Genomic DNA, 9,682 nt, shown 5'->3' on the forward strand with positions numbered 1-9,682 from the left:
GAAGCAAAGGTGGAGGAGTTTGTAAATCTAAAACAAGAAGGCATGACTGTTAAGGAGTATGGCCTGAAGTTCATCCAGTTGTCCAGGTATGCTCCAAAAATGATCCCAGATATGAGGTCAAAAATGAGGAAGTTCGTCTCCGGGTTAGGGAGGCATGTGAAGAAGGAGTGCAAAGCGGCATTATTAATCTCCGATATGGATATTTCCAGATTAATAGCGTATGCTCAACAGGTGGAGGATGACAAGAGAAAGGACAGAGAGGAGCATATGAGCAAGAAGGCAAGATCAGCGGGCCATGAGGATGAACAAAGGCAAACCAAGGGCAACAAGTCCTTCTTCCAGAAGAGGCCTTCCAACTATGCCTCATCCACCGCCAGTGCACATATGCCGCAGAACAGGTATGATCGGCAGGGACAGAGTCGCCAGAATTTCAGACCCCAGGGTTTTCAATCCCAGGCCAGCATAAGTCATGGCTCGAGAGGGAAGCCACCCTGCAACAAGTGTGGTAGGATCCACTTGGGAGAATGCAGAGTGGGAAGGGTTGGTTGTTATAAATACAGCCAAATGGACCATTTTCAAAGGGAGTGTCCAACAGGAGGAAACAGAGCCCAGCATTCTACCACCGTACCACCGGCTAGAGGTAATCAGAGGGGCACTACTTCTGGCACCATCGGAGGTACAAACCGTTTATATGCCATGGGTAGTCGCCAAGATCAAGAGAACTCTCCAAACGTCGTGACGGGTATGATTCGAGTCTCTTCTCTTGATTGTTACGTGTTGATGGATCCAGGTGCCACGCTATCTTTTGTGACTCCTTATGTGGCTAGTAAATTCAATAAAATTCCTGAATGTCTTCTTTAGCCTTTCAGTGTAGCTACTCCTGTCGGTGATTCTGTCCTAGCTGAAAGAGTCTATAGAGATAGCACTGTGTCAATTCATCACAGAGATACCTTGGCTGACTTGGTTGAGTTGGACATGGTTGATTTCTATGTGATCCTTGGCATGGACTGGCTTCATGTCTGTTATACCTCTATTGATTGTAGAACTCGGATTGTTAAGTTCAAGTTCCCGAATGAGGCAGTCATAGAGTGGAAGGTGAGTCTTGTCGTGCCTAAGGGTAAGTTTATTTCTTACCTTAGGGCCAGAAAGCTAATCTTAAAAGGGTGTGTTTATCACATTGTCCGAGTGAAAGATGACAATATTGAGTCCCCACCCTTTGAGTCAGTTCCTATTGTCAACGAGTTTCTTGACATTTTTCCTGAAGATCTGCCTGTAGTCCCTCCGGATAGGGAGATCGACTTTGGGATTGATGTTTTTCCTGATACCCAGCCTATCTCAATCCCTCCATATAGAATGGCTCCGGCCGAGTTGAAGGAGTTGAAAGAACAGTTGAAAGACTTATTGGATAAGGGATTCATTAGGCTGAGTGTCTCACCATGGGGTGCTTCGGTCCTATTTGTGCGAAAGAAAGATGGGTCCCTTAGAATGTGTATTGACTACAGGCATCTAAACAAGGTCACCGTAAAGAACAAGTACCCTCTCCCCAGAATAGATGACTTATTTGATCAACTTCAGGGTGCCACGTGTTTCTCAAAGATAGACCTGAGATATGGCTACCATCAGTTGAAGGTGAGGGATTGTGATATTCTGAAGACCATTTTTCGGACTCATTATGGCCACTTTGAATTTTTGGTCATGTCCTTTGGGTTGACTAATGCCCCCGCAGCTTTTATGGATCTCATAAACCGGATATTTAAACCATATCTGGATATATTCGTGATTGTATTCATAGATGATATCTTGGTTTACTCTAAGAATGAGAAGGAGCATGCCCATTATCTTAGTGTCATCTTGGAAACCTTGAAGGACCAGGTATTATATGCAAAGTTCTCCAAATGTGAATTTTGTCTTGCATCAGTGGCTTTCCTAGGCCACATTGTATCTGGAGATGGTATTCGGGTTGATGCTCAGAAAATCGAGGCAGTGCAGAATTGGCCTAGACCTACATCCTCGACAGAGATAAGAAGCTTCTTGGGTTTGGCCAGCTACTATCGAAGGTTTGTAGAGGGATTCTCATCCATATCATCACCATTGACTAAGCTAACCCAAAAGAAGGCTAAGTTCCAATGGTCCGATGCTTGTGAGGAGAGTTTCAAGAAACTAAAGGCCAAGCTAACCACTGCTCCTGTCTTGACTTTGCCCGATGGAACAGAGGGCTTTGTGACCTACTGTGATGCATCCAGAATTGGTTTGGGTTGTGTGTTGATACAAAAGGAAAAGGTGATAGTCTATGCTTCAAGACAGCTTAAGATTCATGAGCGGAACTACCCAACTCATGACCTCGAGCTGGCAGCTGTGGTGTTTGCGATTAAAATTTAGCGCCACTATTTGTATGGAGTGCATGTTGATGTATTCACCGATCACAAGAGCTTACATATGTATTCAGTCAGAAGGAACTCAACCTGAGGCAAATGAGATGGCTCGAGATACTCAAGGACTATGACATGAGCATCCTCTGCCATCTAGGTAAAGCTAATGTGGTTGCTGATGCTCTTAGCAGGTTGTCTATGGGTAGCACTACCCATGTAGAGGAGGGAAAGAGGGAATTAGCGAAGGAGGTACATAGATTAGCCCAATTGGGAGTTCGTCTGGAAGAGAACAATGAAGGTGGAGTTACCGTTCAGGATGGGTCTACATCCTCACTTGTGGCAGAGGTAAAGGAGAATCAAGACCGAGATCCCGTCCTTCTCCAATTGAAGGGAGTTGTTCACAAACAAGAGGTAATGGATTTTACCAAAGGGGGGGATGGTGTGTTGAGGTACCAAAATAGATTGTGTGTACTTGATATCGATGATGTTCGAGAGAGGATTATGGCCGAAGCGCATAGTTCCAGGTACTCTATTCATCCAGGCTCCACAAAAATGTATCACGACTTGAGGGAAATCTATTGGTGGAGTGGGATGAAGAGGGATATTGCAGAATTTGTTTCCAAGTGCTCGAATTGCCAACAGGTGAAGGTTGAACATCAAAGGTCATGTAGTTTAACCCAAAACATAGAAATTTCGGAATGGAAGTGGGAGATGATCAACATGGACTTTATCACGAGTTTGCCAAAGTTCCAAAAGCAACACGATTCGATTTGGGTAATTGTGGATAGGATGACGAAATGAGCTCACTTCTTGGCGGTTAAGACTACTGACACCGCAGAGGATTATGCAAAGTTGTACATTCGAGAGATCGTCAGACTGCATGGGGTTCCCTTGTCTATCATCTCAGACAGAGGAGCTCAATTCACTTCCCAATTTTGGAAATCCTTTTAGAAGGGACTGGGTTCGAAGGTGAACTTGAGCACAGCCTTCCATCCCCAAACAGAGGGCCAGGCAGAGCACACCATCCAGATATTGAAAGATATGTTGAGGGCATGTGTGCTTGACTTCAAGGGAAATTGGGATGATCACTTACCTCTTATAGAGTTTGTATATAACAATAGCTATCATGCAAGCATCCAAATGGCTCCTAATGAAACTTTGTATGGGAGGAGGTGTAGATCGCCTATTGGGTGGTTTGAAGTTGGTGAAGTTGAGTTGATTGGGCCTGACTTTGTTCACCAAGCCATGAAGAAGGTGAGAGTTATTCAAGAGAGGCTAAAGACAGCCCAAAGCCACCAAAAATCTTACACTGATGTGAGGAGGAGAGACTTGGAGTTTGAGGTGGGTGATTGGGTATACTTGAAAGTGTCACCTATGAAGGGCGTCATGAGGTTTGGAAAGAAGGGAAAGCTTAGTCCTAGATATATTGGTCCTTACCAGATTTTGAGGTGGATTGGAAGTGTTGCTTATGAGTTAGAGTTACCTTTAGAGCTATACTCTATTTATCCGGTGTTTCACGTTTCGATGTTGAAAAAGTGATTGGGCGATCCCTCGTTGGTAGTCCCCATTGATAGTATTAGAGTAAAGGATAGCTTATCATATGAAGAGGTTCCGGTCCAAATCCTTGATCGTTAAATTCGCAAGTTGAGGAATAAAGAGATCGCCTCAGTTAAAGTCTTGTGGAGGAATCAATTTGTTGAGGAAGCCACGTGGGAAGCGAAGGAATCTATGAAATCTAAATTTCCACATCTATTCGTGCCTACCGACGAGAATGTTGAAGGTAATGTCAATTTCCTTGATTTGAATTTGTATGCGCATTATGAGTTTGATTGGTAATTGTTTGAGAAAATTGATTGGTTGAATAACTGAAATTTTGATTGTGATTTGCACCCCGAGTCCATTCTTGGTTGCTCGTCATTCGAGGACGAATGATCCCAAGGGAGAGATAATGTAACACCCCTCAAATATTTTCCCTAAGGTTCGGACCTTTCTTATATTCGGGTAGGGTCGAACTCAAGTATTATGGAGCATTTGCATGAGTAAGATGAGTCTTTGAGAAATTGAGCAGCGTTAGAGGTGATGTGGGGTCATGAAGGACCCCTAGGACTAAATCAAATCCAAAAGATTCATCGTGGCTAAGTTTGAGGAGGAGTTCGCATAAGGGGTTGACTTCTAATAACCCTATCTTTTGAAAGACGACAATCTGGGTAGCCCACGACCCATCAAACTAAAGGTCGTCGAGTCTTCTTTCCAACACCACCAAGAATGTAATTTTTGGAGTTCGAAGTCGAAAGATATGACGATCCTAAGATGAACTAGCATGGCAGGGATTTTCAGGCCTGGGTTGCAATTGCTGGAAAACTGGGCTTGGCGCCGCAGTGGCGCGACGCGCCACTATCGCGCCAGGAACATGCCTCACTAGTTTGGCCCCTGGCGCAGCGCGCTACTACGAGGTGTGTAGGGTTTTTCAAGCCAATTTCCAGAACCCAGAAAATATGGCCTTGGCGTTGTAAGGGCGCGACGCACCACTATCGCGCCAAGAATGTGCCTCAGTAGTTTGGTCCTTAGCGCGGCGCGCCACTACGAGATGTGCAGGTTTTAGGCGTAATCAGCCTGGCGCTGCAATGGCGTGATGCGCCACTATCGCGCCCAGGGCATTTTTAGCCTATTTTCAGAACTTTTAAGAAGGGGCAATTTGGGAATTCAACCAAGTTATATATGTATCATCTTCTGGCATTTTGGGATCATAATTTGCAGCCCCACTCTCTCTCTAGAAAAGCCCTAGAAAACTCTTTCTTCTTCATCTTCTTCTTATACTCCATCTCCAACAAGAGATTGTTTCAAGAACTTCAAGACTTCAAGCTTTCCATTCAAGACCCAACAACAAGGTTTCTTCAAGAGTATATTCTAAGGTATGTAAGGCTATGCAAAACATGGGTTGAGTCCAACCATGTGCCCTACTCTTGCTTTGAGGTTAGATGTCCATGAAAAATGGAGTTTCTAGGTATGGTTTATGTTTGAATGAGTTTTGTTCCCTAATTATTTGATGCTATATGTGTTGATGTTGTTGAGCTAAGAAGTTCTTAAAACCTTCATGTTAGTATGAGTTGATGAAGAGGACTTGTTAATATGTTTTTGTTGATCTCTTTAACCATGTGATTATGTTGCATAAGTCAATTTCCTTAAATGTGTTATTCTACTTGAATTGTTGAGCTAAAGCCATAGAGTTGTGATAAGTATTGAGGAGATGTCATAAATGCTTATCTAAATAAGGCTTGATCAAGTTGATTAGAGGATAGAATTGACGAGTCGATAAGGTCCTAAATGAGACTTGCCATTATGACTTAATTGAGTTGAGAATGAGGATAGAGTTGATGAGTGGGAAATGTTCCACATGAAACTAGCCGTGAGGGCTTGTTTGAGATGATTGGAGGGAGTCTTATGAGCATAGAGTCATGGGAGGAGTATCGAGCACCAAAACGGGTAAGAGTATAGTCCATACTCGAACCCCAGAAACTATGACGTCAACGTAGGTAGGGATAGAACCATTAAAGTCAGATGCTTCCCATGGGATCAAACCGTTAAAGTCAGATGTTTCCCATTTATTTGTCCTGACATGATAGGACTTGACAAATCGATGGTATCTATAATTAGGGAGGCGTTCATGCCCTGGCAAGCTATGGATGGACGTGGCAACAACGTCTGATTGTTGTACTATCACTGGCTCATAGGTGATGGTTGTCGGATAAGAGAAACTCCCATTTAGGTCTTGATAGTGCTCCGAGTCAGTTGAGTTGAGTGGCTTATGAGTTAGTCCCGTCTAAACTATTCTTGTTAGACTTAGGACACTTGAGTGAGTTGTCATGTATGTAGGAGTTGAGATCCTGAGTTGATGTTGATGTTTTCTGATGTTTGTTTCATCCGGCTATTTTACATACTCGTACATTCTATGTACTGATGCCATTTGGCCTGCATCGTTTCATGATGCAGAGATAGGTACTAGAGATCATCAACCGGTGCTCCGTTGAAGATGCACATACACTTCCAGCCAGTTGGTGAGTCCTCCTAATTTTTGGAGGATGTTGAGCTTTCGTATATAGTTTTATTGTCGTTTCCTTTATTTTGATTGTCGGTAGTCATGGGCTTGTCATTGCCACCTTCTAGATTTTGATAGAGGCTTCATAGACTAGAGTGTGGGAAGGTTGGACTGCTATTTTTTTGAGAAGCCTTGTTATAACTATTTTGATGAGTTTATAGTAATTGGCCCTCGGCCCTCATATTATGAATGAATGATTGTGTGACTGAATCAGGTGGTTCGCTTGGAGGCCAAAAGTGGATTTCGAGTGCCGATCGCGCCTAGGGTAACCCCCCCCCCCCCCGAGGTGTGACAAGTACACTACTCTCAAATACAAGGAGAAAACAACAATTAACACTTCTCTCGTGTAAAAGGAACAACTACTAAAGAGGACACTCAAAACTACAATATTTATATTGGTGTATAACTCTCTTTGTATTTTTTACTCTATTTTTCTGAATGAATCAAATGAGGGAACGACACCGTCTATTTATAGAGGAAGGAAAAATGCGTAAAAGGGGAAATACGCGTAAAAGGGCTGCTGGCTGGCAATAGCTTTTCAACAATTACTATTGGTTGCCTTTTCCTTTTCCTCCCTTTTTTGACTTTTCTTTGCTGACTTTTCTTTGCATTCTCCCACTTGAAGATTTAATTGGGAATCAATTAAGTCTTCACATAATCCTTTCTACCCAATTACTGCAATGTTACATTTCTGCTAGGCCAATAGAAGATCGACACCATTTAAACTTGTTACTGTTGATCGTCTTCGTAAATATATCTGTTAGGTTGTCATTAGTGTGAATTTTATGAATATCCGCACTGCCTTCTTCCACCTTCTCACGAACAAAGTGATACTGAACTCGTATGTGCTTTGTCCTTGAATGAAATGCCGGATTCTTTGCAAGATGCAAAGCGCTCTGATTGTCACAAAATAGAGCAACCTTCTCTTGTTTGTGCCCAAGCTCCTCCAATAATATCTGCATCCATATTGCCTCTTTGCTAACTTGTGTAGTTGTTATATATTCTGCTTCCGTCGTAGATATAGCCATGATAGATTGCAGTTTTGAAACTCAGCTTACAACTCTTCCAGTAATAGTAAAAACATAACTTGTGGTGAACTTGCTTTTATCAAGATCACCTGCATAATCTGAATCAACATAACCTTTAACAGTAAAGTTTGATCCTCCATAACACATTGCGACATCTGAGGTACACTTTATATATCTTAGGATCCTCTTAACAGTATTCCAATGCTCTCTACCAGGATTAGCCATGTATCAACTAACCATTCCCACTGCTTGTGCAATGTCAGGTCTTGTACATACCATGACGAATATTAAACTTCTCACTGCTAATGCATACCGTACTCGAGACATCTTCATCATCTTTGCTTCATTGCTAGGACTCATTCTTGAGGAAAACTTGAAATTAATAAGGAGTGGGGTAGAAATGACTTATAGTCTTGCATCTTGAAGCGTCACAAGATTTTCTTCAAGTAGTTCATTTGAGAAAGCCAAATCTTCCTATTATTTCTGTCTCGATGAATTTGCATCCCTAGAATCTTGTTTGCTGGTCCCAAGCCCTTCATTTGAAACTCCCTAGCCAACTGTGCCTTTAAATTTGTGAGACGATCTTTGTTGGGGCCTGCTACCAATATGTCATCAACATACAACAGCAAAATAATAAAATCGTCGTCACCAAATCTCTTATACTAAACATAAGAATCTAAACTATGTCTGTTGTATCCAAAACTTATAATGAAGGAATCAAATCTCTTATACTAACACCTCGGCGCCTGTTTGAGACCATATAGAGATTTGTTCAACCTGCAAACCAAGTTTTCTTTACCCTGTTCTTCAAAACCTTTTGGTTGGAGCATGTAAATTTCTTCTTCAAGTTCTCCATGAAGAAATGCAGTTTTGACATTTAACTGCTTCAAGTACAAGTCAAATGTAACACACATCGCTAGGACCACTTGAATTGTTGTGAGTCGAACCACCGGAGAAAATATCTTATTGAAGTCTATACCTTCTTTCTGAGCGAATTCTTTTACCACTTATCTTGCACGATACTTCTCCACTTGATCATTACCATTGCGTTTAATTTTGTAGACCCATTTGTTTCCAATGGCCTTCCTTCCTTGTGGTAATTGAACAAGATCCCATGTTTTATTTTTATGAAGAGCTTCAATTTCTTCTTGCATTGATGTCATCTATAGAGATGATTCTTGGCCTTTCTAGCCTCGTGAAAAGTTGAAGGCTCTCTATCTTCTGTTAATAGACAGTATGAATCATTGCTCTCCATAGAATAATTTGAGTGTCAAGCTGGTTCTCTTCTCTTCCTGGTTGACCGTCAAACTTGTGGAGTTTCGATCTCAGCTTGCTCTTGTTCTTCGTGCTCTAGTGCTGCTTCAGAAGAAACTGGAACTTCATTTATTTCTTCAACTTCAACTGTAGTACTCTCTGATTTTTCTTTTGAAGTGCTACCATCTTTTGCTTGTATCTTGTTTTTAATAAATACAACATCCTTGCTGATTACCACCTTGCGGGCATTGGGATCCCACAAGCGATATCTCTTGACTCTATCAGCATACCCTAAGAAAATGCATTCCCTGAATTTTGGATCCAACTTCGATTTTTCTTGGGTGTTGTACATAACATAAGCAGGACTTCCGAATATATGTAACCGAGAATAATCAGTTGATTTTCATGTCCACATCTCCATTGGCATTTTCAGATTAATCGCGGTTGATGGTGACCGATTGATCACATAAAAGGGGCTTCTGGCTGCTGGCTGGCAATAGCTTTTCAACAATTGCTGCCGGCTGCCTTTTCCTTTTCCTCCCTTTTTGACTTTTCTTTGCTGATTTTTCTTTGCACAACTTAGGTCCTGCATGCATCCAATTGAACAATTCAAGCAAACGATCAACACCAAAAAGCAGGATCAGTTTGATAGGCTATCAGCTAACAACAAGAAAAGATATACAGAGATCAGCGAGAACTTCACGAGTATAAGTCATGTGCTGTAACATAGTGCATCTATCATTAGCTTAATTATAGGTGCGCTATGTACTTGAAGAACACTTTCGAGACCATAAACCAAATAAAGACACTGGAACAAAGTATTTACAGATAGGGAAATTCAATAATTATTTATCCTTTTTAAGATAAATAAAAAATTAAGTCAGCAAGATGTTTATGATGAAACAACTACTACCCATGAACTCATTGATTTGGTC

The sequence above is a fragment of the Solanum dulcamara genome, chromosome 9 (genome assembly GCF_947179165.1).
Source record: "Solanum dulcamara chromosome 9, daSolDulc1.2, whole genome shotgun sequence".
Lineage (NCBI taxonomy): Eukaryota > Viridiplantae > Streptophyta > Magnoliopsida > Solanales > Solanaceae > Solanum > Solanum dulcamara.